Here is an 11,927-nt window from a genome sequence, read left to right as displayed (position 1 = left end):
ACGATATGCATAGCCTTCCTGGAATATGCTTTCCTGGAGTTCTTGGATAATCCAGCAGCGGTTAGTCCTCCAAAAATTGTGTTTATCACAGGTCCTCGGGGTCGTGGTCCTCCAAAGATTGTATCTATCACCGGTCCCCTAGGTTGGGGATTCCCCCCTGATCGTCTTGGTCCCTCCTACGATCTTCGAAGTTCTTTCTTCCATTGTTATTCCTATCTCTTCCTTCCATAGTGTACTTGTTCAATCTTCCTTTCCAAATGAGGAACTCTATTTCATCTTTCAGTTGCCTACACTCATCGGTGTCATGACCAACATCTTTGTGAAATCTACAATATTTGCTCGTGTCTAGTTTGGCTAGATCTACCTTCAAGGGCTTAGGCCAACGAATATCTTGGTCTTTCTCGATTTCCATCAAGAACTGGCTTCTAGGAGCGTTCAACTTAGCGTATTTAGTGAATTTTTGTCCAGGTCCTCCTCTCTTGGGAGTTGAGTCAGGATTCTACTTAGTTCTAGGATACTTATCCTTAGCGATGTATTCCAGATCGGTCTTCTGCTTCTTGCCTCCAGCGGGCTCGTTGCTCACGACTGTCTTCCTCATACTCTCTTCCACCTTGATATACTTCCCTGCCCTATCTTGGAGCTGCAACATGCTTTCAGGGGGGCGTTTGGCCAAGGACATCTTGAAAAATTTATCCCTACTTCCCCGTTGCAGTGCTATCATGGCTACCTTATCATCAAGGTCTGGGACTTTTAAAGCTTCCTTTGTGAAATAATTCAGGTAGTCTCTTAAGGAATCCTTCTCCCCCTGCACAATGCTCATGAGGGATGCTGAACTTTTCTCATGCACTCTCCCACTGGTAAATTGCTTAATAAAAGCCTGATTTAATTCTCTGAAGGACCCAATAGAGTTTGGGGGTAAACGACTATACCACCTTTGAGCCATACCCGACAGGGTTTGAGGAAAGGCCCGACACTTAATAGCGTCATTCACGGGCTGTAGCAACAGTGCATTGGAGAATGTCCTGACATGATTGGAGGGATCTTCAGTGCCATCATAAGCTTTAATAGTGGGCATCTTGAACTTCCTTAAGATATGGGCATTCATTATTTCTTCAGTGAATGGTGGGGTAGGATAATCAGGATCTCCAAGGGGAAGAAGATTGCTTGGATCAGCCCTTGGGACAACAGCCCTTCTCTGTATCGGACCATCCAGGTCTAGGATAGGGGGAGGATTCCTTCCCCTTGGGGGTAATGGGGGTCTGGTGTTCTGGTGTGACTCCAAGTCGCGCTTCAGCCTTTGAATCTCAGCCTCATGAGCCCTGATCATTTCCTTCACTTCTTGGGAATTCGTCTCTTGGGTGCTCCTAGGACGTTGGCGACCATTAGCCATCGGCTCTTTGCCAGCACGCCTCCTTCTTGGGGCCACTTCATCATCTGAAGATTCAGAGTCTCTCTTAGTGCAGGACCAGAAAATTCCTGATCCTCAGGGATTGGAGCCAAATCTTGTATATAGTGGGCGATCGCCCTCGTGCTTCAATCCACCCAGCATGTCCACTTCCTCCAGCCTCGGGGTAAAGGGGCATCCCATATGGGGGGTTAGTAGTCACAACAGTTGCCCCGCGGGTGTTCCTCCTTCAATGGCCCTGATTGTTCTCCGTGTTCTCGCCATGGTTGTTGTTGTGTTTCCCATAGACGGCGCCAAATGTTATGGATTAAAAACTAGGGTATATGATTGTTGTATTTATTACTAAGGAACGTGAGCTTTGAGGCTCGATTTGACTGCTCTTGTGTTTCGTGACTCAATCTGCCTTAACAAGATGCCTACGTACCTTGCTGATTGCCAAGGACCAAGTCAAAAAATGTAGTTCTTGGTGATACTTGCCCTCGAGGCTATGGCGGCGAGGGCTCACCAAGGACGTAGTGACTTTCATGTCCTCCTAGGACTAAGTCTAAAACATAGTTCTGATTGGTGGGGGTGAGACCCCTTATATAGATGTTGGGAGTCCTTGAATTGGACTTGGTATAGGAGACTAGGTGGGAAAGTCTCTGAATTAGAATGGACTTTGGAGTCCTAAGAAGTAGGAAGTTGATTCCTTATCCCATCAGGTTCCTTGGAGGCCAATCTACAAGGATTTATTTCTCCACTAGTGTAACGCCCTCCAGACCCGGGGTATAAGTCTGGGGGTTACTAGCTAATCACCAAACCTGTACAATTTGATTAACAATTAATAAAGAAATGAAATTAAACCCCTTTAACACTAACCAGGATCTTTTTAGGTTGAAGTATGAAAACAAGAACCACTAACTACTTTTATTACAAACCAACATTCAAAGTCTCACAAACTCTCTTTATTACAAACCAATGTCTAATTTATTTTAAACTAAGTTCAACTTTTATTCAAACACACACTATCTATCAACACTCCACCTGCTCGGGCAACTCAAAGTTTTTTCTGAGTCAACAGGCTTTTGTTTCACGCGAATCGGACTACCGGTTTAATTATTATCAATTAAATACTGATAATTCCATTTATTATTCACTATAAATAATTATTATTAATTTTTAAAACTCAAAAATAATTTTTAAATCATTATTTAAGAAAAATCAGAGTTAAAAATGATTTTTCTATAATTTTTAGAATTAAAATGAATTTATTATGATTTATTGAAAATTATTTGATTAATTGTCAAAATAATTAATCACTTTTAAATAATTAATAAATAATAATTAAATAATAAATAATTAAGAAAATAATTCAATCTGATTTTTAGAAAATAATTCAAAATTATTTATAATATAAATCAATTAATTAAATAGTTAATCAATTTATAAAATAAATAAATTTGATTTTTAAAATTAATAAAAATTAAAATTAAAATTAAAATCCAAAAAAAGATGTCAGAAATCCATTTCTGACAAAATCAGATCAAACCCGGGTTGCAAATCGGGTTGCAACCGGGTCACCAAGAATTTTCCGGGTCGGGGATGAACTCACCGGAAAATCCCACAGATTCTCGTGGGTTTCCCGGACTCCGGCGTCCCAATTCCTGGCCAAACAGACACTGTTTGGTTTCGTTTTTTATCCTAAAACATCCCAAATTACTTCCCCAATTTGTTTTAGGCCAAAATCGACCAGAAACATCCCTGCAACAATTTCTCCGATCAAAACCATCAAGAACTCCGGCCAAAAATCCATATTTCGATTCTGTAAACCAAACTTAACGTTTTATAGTGCAAATTGAAGCTAAGAACATATACAATCAAAGCCCTATCATTACAAGAATCAAATATTCATAGAAATCATCGAGTTATGTTTTGAAAATTCAACATAAACCCTAGAAGTCGTACTTTGCTATCTAGGTATCGTTTCATCAATTAAACACCATGAATCAACTGTAAATCATATAACCAAGCTATATCAATCATCAAAACATCAAAATAACCCTGGAATCAAAAAGCCCTAATTCGAACATAAACCCTAGAAATCAAAAATCAAAAACTACGCATTAAAACGTGAAATTGATGCTAGAAATGGAAAGAACAGATCAAAACCTTTGATTTGAGTACTTGAACTGCTTGATTTAGTGCTATAATCAGATCAAAATCACCGTTTAAATCTTCGACCCGAACCTGTTCTTCCCGACCCGATTTCAGAGAATTTTGTGTATTTTTGCAGATTTTAATGATTAATTATAATTAATTAAATAAAAATTATGCTATTTATAGTAGTAAAAATAATACTCCTAATTACAATTAAGGCCCTAATTCTACACTTTTTAAAATTAATAGGCCCCTAATTTTATAATTTTTGAGTATTAAAATTTAATTTATAAATATTTTATATATGCAATATATATGCCAAAAATTCCCAAAAATTGTGAATAATGCAAAAATGCAAGGAAATAATATAAATGAAAGTCCTATAAATTTATAAAAATAAAAATGTGATTTTTGTGGGGTTTTTAACACCCAATGGGGCCCGGAAAAGTCATTTTTCGTAAAACGATAAAATTTATAAAATATCTAGATGTTCAGAATATTGCGATTGTAAAAGCCATTTGATGAAAAATAAGGCCCATTATTTTATTTGAAATAATGGCTTTAAAATCATTATTTGGGTCGTAAAACGTTTGAAATGAAAACGATGAATGCATAATAAAATATCTGAAAAATACCTTAAATTACAGAAATGACATGGAATACACGTAACACATAACAGTTAGGGTTTATCAGATAATCACACATAAATGACATAGTAATACACATATTTTAATTATTATATAATATAAACGTAAATTTCCCAGTCGTTATATCTTTCCCCCCTTAAAAGGATTCTGTCCTCAGAATCTTCTATGAAAACAAATGAGGGTATTTCTCTGACATTTCACTTTCGAGTTCCCAGGTTGATTCTTCAACCATAGGATTTCTCCACAACACTCACACTAAATATACAGACTTATGTCTCAACACTTTCTCTCGCCGATCTAAAATTCTTACCAGCTGTTCTACAAAAGACAAATCAGGTTGGATTTCTATCGGCTCATACTCTATTACATGCCTAGAATCAGGATTATATCACTTAAGCATTGACATGTGAAACACATTGTGAATATGCTGCATATGAGGCGGTAGAGCTAATTCATATGCAACTTTTCCCACTTTCTTCAAAATTTCAAATGGTCCGACGTATCGCAGTTTCAATTTACCCTTATTGCCAAATCTGGTCAATCCTTTCCATGGCGATATTTTGAGTAGTACATTTTCTCCTTCTTGATAGTCCATATCTTTCCTGGCTTGATCTACATATTTGCGTTGCCTGTCTTGTGCTGTATGGAGTCGTTTCTGAATGAGTTCAATCTTTTCTTTCGTCTGTTGAATTAATTCTGGACCCAAAATTTTGCGTTCTCCAACTTTATCCCTATATACTGGTGATCTGCATTTCCTCCCGTATAATGCTTCATACGGTGGCATTCCAATGCTGGCGTGATATCTGTTATTATAAGAAAATTCCACCAGAGGTAGATGTTCATCCCAGTTGCCTTCAAAATCGATCGCACAAACTCGTAGCATGTCTTCAATCGTTTGAATAGTTCTTTTACTTTGCCCATCAGTTTGCGGATGATAAGCGGTACTCATGTTCAATTTGGTTCCAAGACATTCTTGAAATTATCTCCAAAATCTTGAGTTGAAACGAGGATCTCGATCGGACACGATAGATATTGGAACTCCATGTCGCATTACAATTTCTTTGAGATACAAGTGCACTAGTTTGTCGAGTGAAAATCTTTCGTTAATTGGTAGAAAATGTGCTGACTTAGTGAGTCTGTCAATGATTACCCATATCGCATCATGATTTGCTTTTGTCCTTGGTAGTCCTACTACAAAATCCATCGCTAGATGTTCCCATTTCCATTCTAGAATATCTAACGGTTGTAATAATCTGCTCGGACGTTGATGTTCCGCTTTAACTCGCTGGCATATATAGCATTTACTCACCCATTCAACTATTTCCTTCTTTATGTTCGGCCACCAGAAGTTTTCTTTCAGATCGTAATACATTTTTGTACTTCCCGGATGAATGGAATACTTTGAACTGTGCGCATCTCGCATTATTTCTTCTTTTAATTCTGCCACATTAGGGATCCAGATTCTCGACGCAAAGCGTAAAATTCCTTCGTTATCTCTCTGAGTTGTGATCTTTTCTCCCGTCAGGTCGTCATCTTGACTCATCACTTCATCTTGACAGTGGCGAATCTTTTCTAACAACTCCGGTTGGAAAGTCATAGTGTAGATAGCTTCTGCAGATTCATGGGAAATACGAATCTCAATTTCCAATTTATCGAATTCCTTGGTTAATTATTCACATGAAGTTAATCGATTCAATCTTTCTTTCCTGCTCAGCGCATCTGCTACAACATTTATTTTTCCTGGATGATAAATGATCATGACATCATAATCCTTTATCAATTCCAGCCATCGACGTTGTCGCATGTTCTGTTCCTTTTGCGTAAAGATATACTTCAGACTTTTATGATCCGTTTAGATTTCACATTTTTCACCATAGAGATAATGTCTCCAAAGCTTCAACGCAAATACGATCGCTGCCAATTCCAGATCATGAGTAGGATATTTCTGTTCATGAAGTTTAAGTTGTCTCGAAGCATATGCGATGACGTTACCGTGCGGCATCAATACACATCCTAGCCCGCGATACGAAGCGTCACTAAAAATAACGAAATTTCCTAGCTCGTCTGGCAACACAAGTACCGGTGCGGTTACTAACCGATTTTTCAACTCTTGAAAACTTTCTTCACACTTATCATTCCATTCAAACTTTTCACTTTTTCGAGTCAACTTGGTCAGCGGTGTTGCTATCTTCGCAAAATCTTTGACAAACCTTCGATAATATCCTGCCAACCCCAAGAAACTTCGAACTTCTGTCGGCGTCCTTGGTCTTTCCCAATTTAACACAGCTTCAATCTTCGCTGGATCAACTTGGATGCCTTCTCTACTGATGATATGCCCTAGAAATTGTCCTTCTCTTAACCAGAATTCACATTTCAAAAATTTTGCGTATAGTTGTTCTTTCCTCAGAATTTCCAAAGCTATCCTCAAGTGTTTCGCATGCTCTTCTTCCGTCTTGGAATAAATCAAGATGTCATCAATGAATACAATCACGAATTTGTCCAAGTATCTCTTGAATACTCTGTTCACTAGATCCATGAAGGCTGCTGGCGCGTTTGTCAAACCGAATGCCATTACCAAAAACTCGTAATGCCCATATCTTGTACGAAACGCAGTCTTTGGAATATCTTCAGCTTTAATCTTCAATTGATGATAACCTGATCGCAAATCTATTTTAGAAAACCATGCTGCTCCCTTCAGCTGATCGAACAAATCGTCGATTCTCGGTAGAGATACTTGTTCTTGATAGTGAGTTTATTCAATTCCCTATAGTCAATGCATAATCGCATGCTGCCGTCCTTCTTCTTCACAAATAACACTGGTGCACCCCATGGGGATATACTAGGTCGTATGATGCCTCGGTCTAGAAGATCTTGTAGTTGCATTGACAATTCCTTCATTTCGACTGGAGCCATTCGATATGGAGCTTTCGAAACTGGTTCTGTGCCTGGTGATAGATCAATCGTGAACTCGATTTCTCGATCTGGCGGTAACCCGGGAAGCTCGTCTGGAAAGACGTCTGGAAACTCGCATACCACTGGAATGTCTTCTATTCTAAGACTTTCTTTTTCAGTATCTAACACGTAAGCTATGTACGCCTCACATCCTTGTCGAAGCAATCGTTTAGTCTGCATCACAGTGAGAAATTTCTTCCGTTGTTTTTCGCCTTTGAATATTACCGTTGCATTTTCCGCAGTTCGTAATTTAACTTTCTTATTCGCGCAATCTATCTGAGCATTATGACAAGCTAACCAATCCATTCCCAAAATGACATCGAATTCTCCCAGCTTAAAAGGAATTAAATCTATCGAAAAGTGATGTCCGACTATTTCTATATCACACGCAGGACATACTCGATCTACCGGAACTTGGTCGTCATTCGCTAATTTTATAATTAACGTCTCGCCCAACCATTCGATTCCACAATGTAACTTATCAAGAAATTCTTCAGAAATAAATGAACGAGTAGCTCCATAATCAATTAATACTTTTGAACTTACGGAATTCACCAAAAGCGTACCTGCAATAACACTCGGACTCTGCACTGCTTCTTTCATGGTCATGTTAAAAGTTCTTGCTTTGGGTTGATTAGGCGGCGGCGGAGGTAATGCCAACACTCTTGGAATACTGGCTACCATAGCTGGTCCTTTGCAATTTCTGGCGATATGCCCTTTCTTTCCACACTGGAAACAAGTCATTTCCGTTGTTCTACATGTTGGACATTCGTTAGAATAATGCCCTTTCTGCTTACACTGATAACACATTATATCCATTTTGATACATACACCAGTATGCTTTCGATTACATGTCTTGCAGTACGGCACTGGAACTCTGACCATTCCCTGCTGATTGGAGGTTTGGAAACGATTACCTGCCTTCTGTGGACCTTGTCCTATCCTTTTAAAATTTAAATTTGCCCGGGCTTGAAATCCCGGCTTTCTGCTGGAGCGATCTTGGAAACTTCCCTGTCCCTTGTCTTGCTGAGATCTTTCACTTTCCCCTTCTATAATCAAAGCTTTCTGAACTACGGCAGTATACGTTGTCAATTCAAAAACTGCAACTTGGCCACGAATCCATGGTCGTAATCCTTCTTGAAACCTTTGAACTAGCTTCTCTTCAGTGTCAACCTGTTCCGAAACAAACCTAGCCAACTTAGTAAATTTGGCTTCATACTCTGCCACGGACATATTTCCTTGCTTCAGTTCAAGAAACCTAATCTGCATTTGGTTCTTCACATAACGAGGAAAATGCTTTTCTAAAAACAACTCTGTAAACCTATCCCACGCAATAACATCTTCACCTTCCAAAGCCTTTTTAGATTCCCACCAATAATTCGCCTCTCCTTTCAACAAGTAACTAGCAAAATCAGTCTTCTGGTCCTCACCTATCTTTACTAGCGCGAACAATTCTCTACTTCTTTTAACCAGGTGGTAGCTTTAATAGGATCAGTAGACCCTTCAAATTCTGGAGGTTTAACTGACTGAAACTGTTTAAAAGTAACAACAGGTAATACTTGTGGTAATTGAGGCTCAGGACGAGGTGGTTGTTGTAATATTTGTTGTTGTATTTGCGGTTGCTGATGCTGCATCTGCTCCTGCATCATTACCATCTGTTGTTGCATCAGATGGAACATTTGGTTCATGGTCTCATTAGTCTGGTCTTCGGAATTGCTGTTAGAGGTCTCATCCCTAGTCTTTCTCTTTGGTGCCATCTTCTTCCGATAATAAAACAGGTGATATTTATTTAACAGTTTAATAAACAATTGACAATATGTAAGGAAAACAATTTATCTTGTATTAATAACGTGGTTTATTTAAAGAAAACAGTTGCTGAATGTAAAGGCTGGAAATGTAAAATAAAATAATTATTCTCTTTTTTTTTTCAACAGGAATTATATTATGGAAAACTGTAAAGTGAAAGTAAATGCTGTAAAACTGTAAAGACTGAAATTTAAATAAAAGGAATTGAAAAAGTTCATCTTATATATATGCGTGACACCAGCTTCAGGTGTAAATGCTTGATACAAAAAGTCTCGGGCTACTGGTAATCACTACGGCTACAAGTCACACTATCGCTACAAGTTAAACTACTACTACAAGTTAAACTACTGATACACACATACACACTACTCACTAGGTTATACTATGTTGTCTCTCTATACATATGTACTTTGGAGTCACTGTCTCAAACTATCACTGCCTCAAAACCCAGGCGGAATACGCTTAAGCTCCTCTCTAAGTGCCTGGACCAAAGTCTGTGCCAAGCGGAAAACCCTGTAGAACTCTGCAAAAGAAGGAGGTCCATCATGAGTCAAATCATCCAGCCCCCAAGTAGCGCTCATCAACACTGACTACAATCGCTGTCTCATATAATAATCCGGCTGTAGGGCCGCTAACGGTCCTCTGTCCCTCTGATCAAACAGATGCATAATCTCCCGACACTGTGCTCGCCAATACTCCATATCATCCCTCATAACTCTATACTCATGGTATGGTACCATATGCGGCTGAGCAACCTGACCTATCGGACTCCTGGGAAGGAACCCTAGGTATACCTGCACCCTGCTGTGGTAAACCTAACTGTAGATCCACATCATGCTCTCCCATCCCCTCGACTGGAATCATCTGAACTATGTCCGGCTCTGGGACATGCACTGGTATAGGAGGTAACAATGGTGGTGGTGGTAACTCCTACTCAATACCTGGTATAAACTGGTGCTCAATAGGTAAAGAAACCATCGGCTCGAAGAACTCAAATGGATCAAACATCTTTATGGGGTCATGCACTATCCCCTGAACTGGTGGTACCAGCTCCTGTGGCAATGGTGGTAGAGGTGGTAGAGGAGGAAACATATACTCAGATACTGGAGGTATAACTGGTGCTGCTGGCCCAGTGACTGTCCTCTCAGAAGATGCAGAATAACCTGAAGATGCCATCTGATAATGTACCAAAGAAAAGAAAAAGTCAATAACAATCCAAAGATTTATACTTCCCTATTCTAATCTGACCTAAATCCTAACACTATTCTTCCTAATTTGACTATCCCTATCTTATGTGATCTCCCTATCCTATCTTAATCCTAATGTTCTTGTTTTCAGGGACCAAACCTATAACTCTGATGTCAAACCTGTAACGCCCTCCAGACCCGGGGTATAAGTCTGGGGGTTACTAGCTAATCACCAAACCTGTACAATTTGATTAATAATTAATAAAGAAATGAAATTAAACCCCTTTAACACTAACCAGGATCTTTTTAGGTTGAAGTATGAAAATAAGAACCACTAACTACTTTTATTACAAACCAACATTTAAAGTCTCACAAACTCTCTTTATTACAAACCAATGTCTAATTCATTTTAAACTAAGTTCAACTTTTATTCAAACACACACTATCTATCAACACTCCACCTGCTCGGGCAACTCAAAGCTTTCTTCCTGGATTGGGATCAACACCTTGGGTATGAGAGGATCCCGAGGCTTGACCCGCTTCTTTACCACTCGAGTCCTGATGGGTTTCATATTCCTTCTTAACTGAAAATAATAAGGTGAATAACAACAAAAGGTGTGAGCCAAAAATTGCTCAATAAGTCCACAAAATATAAACAGTGTTAAAGTATTTTAAATGAATCCGTCATCCCGGGTATATCTGCAAAGATATAACCCCACGAGAACAGAAAGAAGGCCATTACTGGCAAGTACAAATGAACTAAACTGGACACAAGTTCGCATCTATATTCTGCTGATCAGTCAGAATATAATGCAGATCCATATCTCAATATATAGATCCAGTCGGGTACCCAGGCACTACGACCCACGTCGAGGCACCAGTCATCCCGGTCCTCAGGATTAAGACACACTCAATCCCAGAAATATCATTATCCAGTCCATCGCTTAGCAACCGGAACAATCGGTATGCTTTGATATATTCCAAACACTAGAATATATCAATCTCCATGTGCCACCAATAGAATATGAATCAAGAATCCAAAGAAACGGAGAAATCAAGAATCGAAATGAAATATTAACAAAGGAATAGCAAGTGTATATCAGTGATCAAGAACAATAATCAAGAGGATGCGAATGTGATAAGCATTTGAATCAATATCACTATTCTGAAAGTAGAATAGGGGAAAAACTTGCCTTCTGCGCGACCCACTGCAATTGAATCACTTTTGTCTATCACCTTGGACTATTACCGACTCAACTTGCCTGGCTGGCTTAGCTTCTGTTGGCAAAACAGACTGGTTAAGTCACGTCGTACTTCATTTGCATCTTGAATAGACTTTAAACCGTTCCTAACATCTACCCATGCGCTTATGACTGACTCATGTATTACATATAAGCAAGTAAGACTCGATTAACCACGTAATACACATAAGCACATAAGCACATAATCAATTTTTTATGGTTAAAATAATTTTTAAAACCAAAATCGACTCGCTGATCGCTCAACTGATCGTTATCTGACTCGTTTCCCATTTTTCCGGAATTTTTCGGACTCGTCTCGGCTCGTAACTCGACTGATAATCAAACAGATAATAAAATCAACAAATTTCTAGAAGAAAATAAGCTTTGGTATTATTTTTAATGAAAAGAATTCATTTTTCTAAGTCAACAGGCTTTCGTTTCACGCGAATCGGACTACCAGTTTAATTATTATCAATTAAATACTGATAATTCCATTTATTATTCACTATAAATAATTATTATTAATTTTTAAAACTCAAAAATAATTTTTAAA

The sequence above is a fragment of the Apium graveolens genome, chromosome 10, assembly GCF_009905375.1.
Source record: "Apium graveolens cultivar Ventura chromosome 10, ASM990537v1, whole genome shotgun sequence".
In the NCBI taxonomy this organism is placed as follows: domain Eukaryota; kingdom Viridiplantae; phylum Streptophyta; class Magnoliopsida; order Apiales; family Apiaceae; genus Apium; species Apium graveolens.
Note: the sequence above shows the minus strand (reverse complement) of the source record.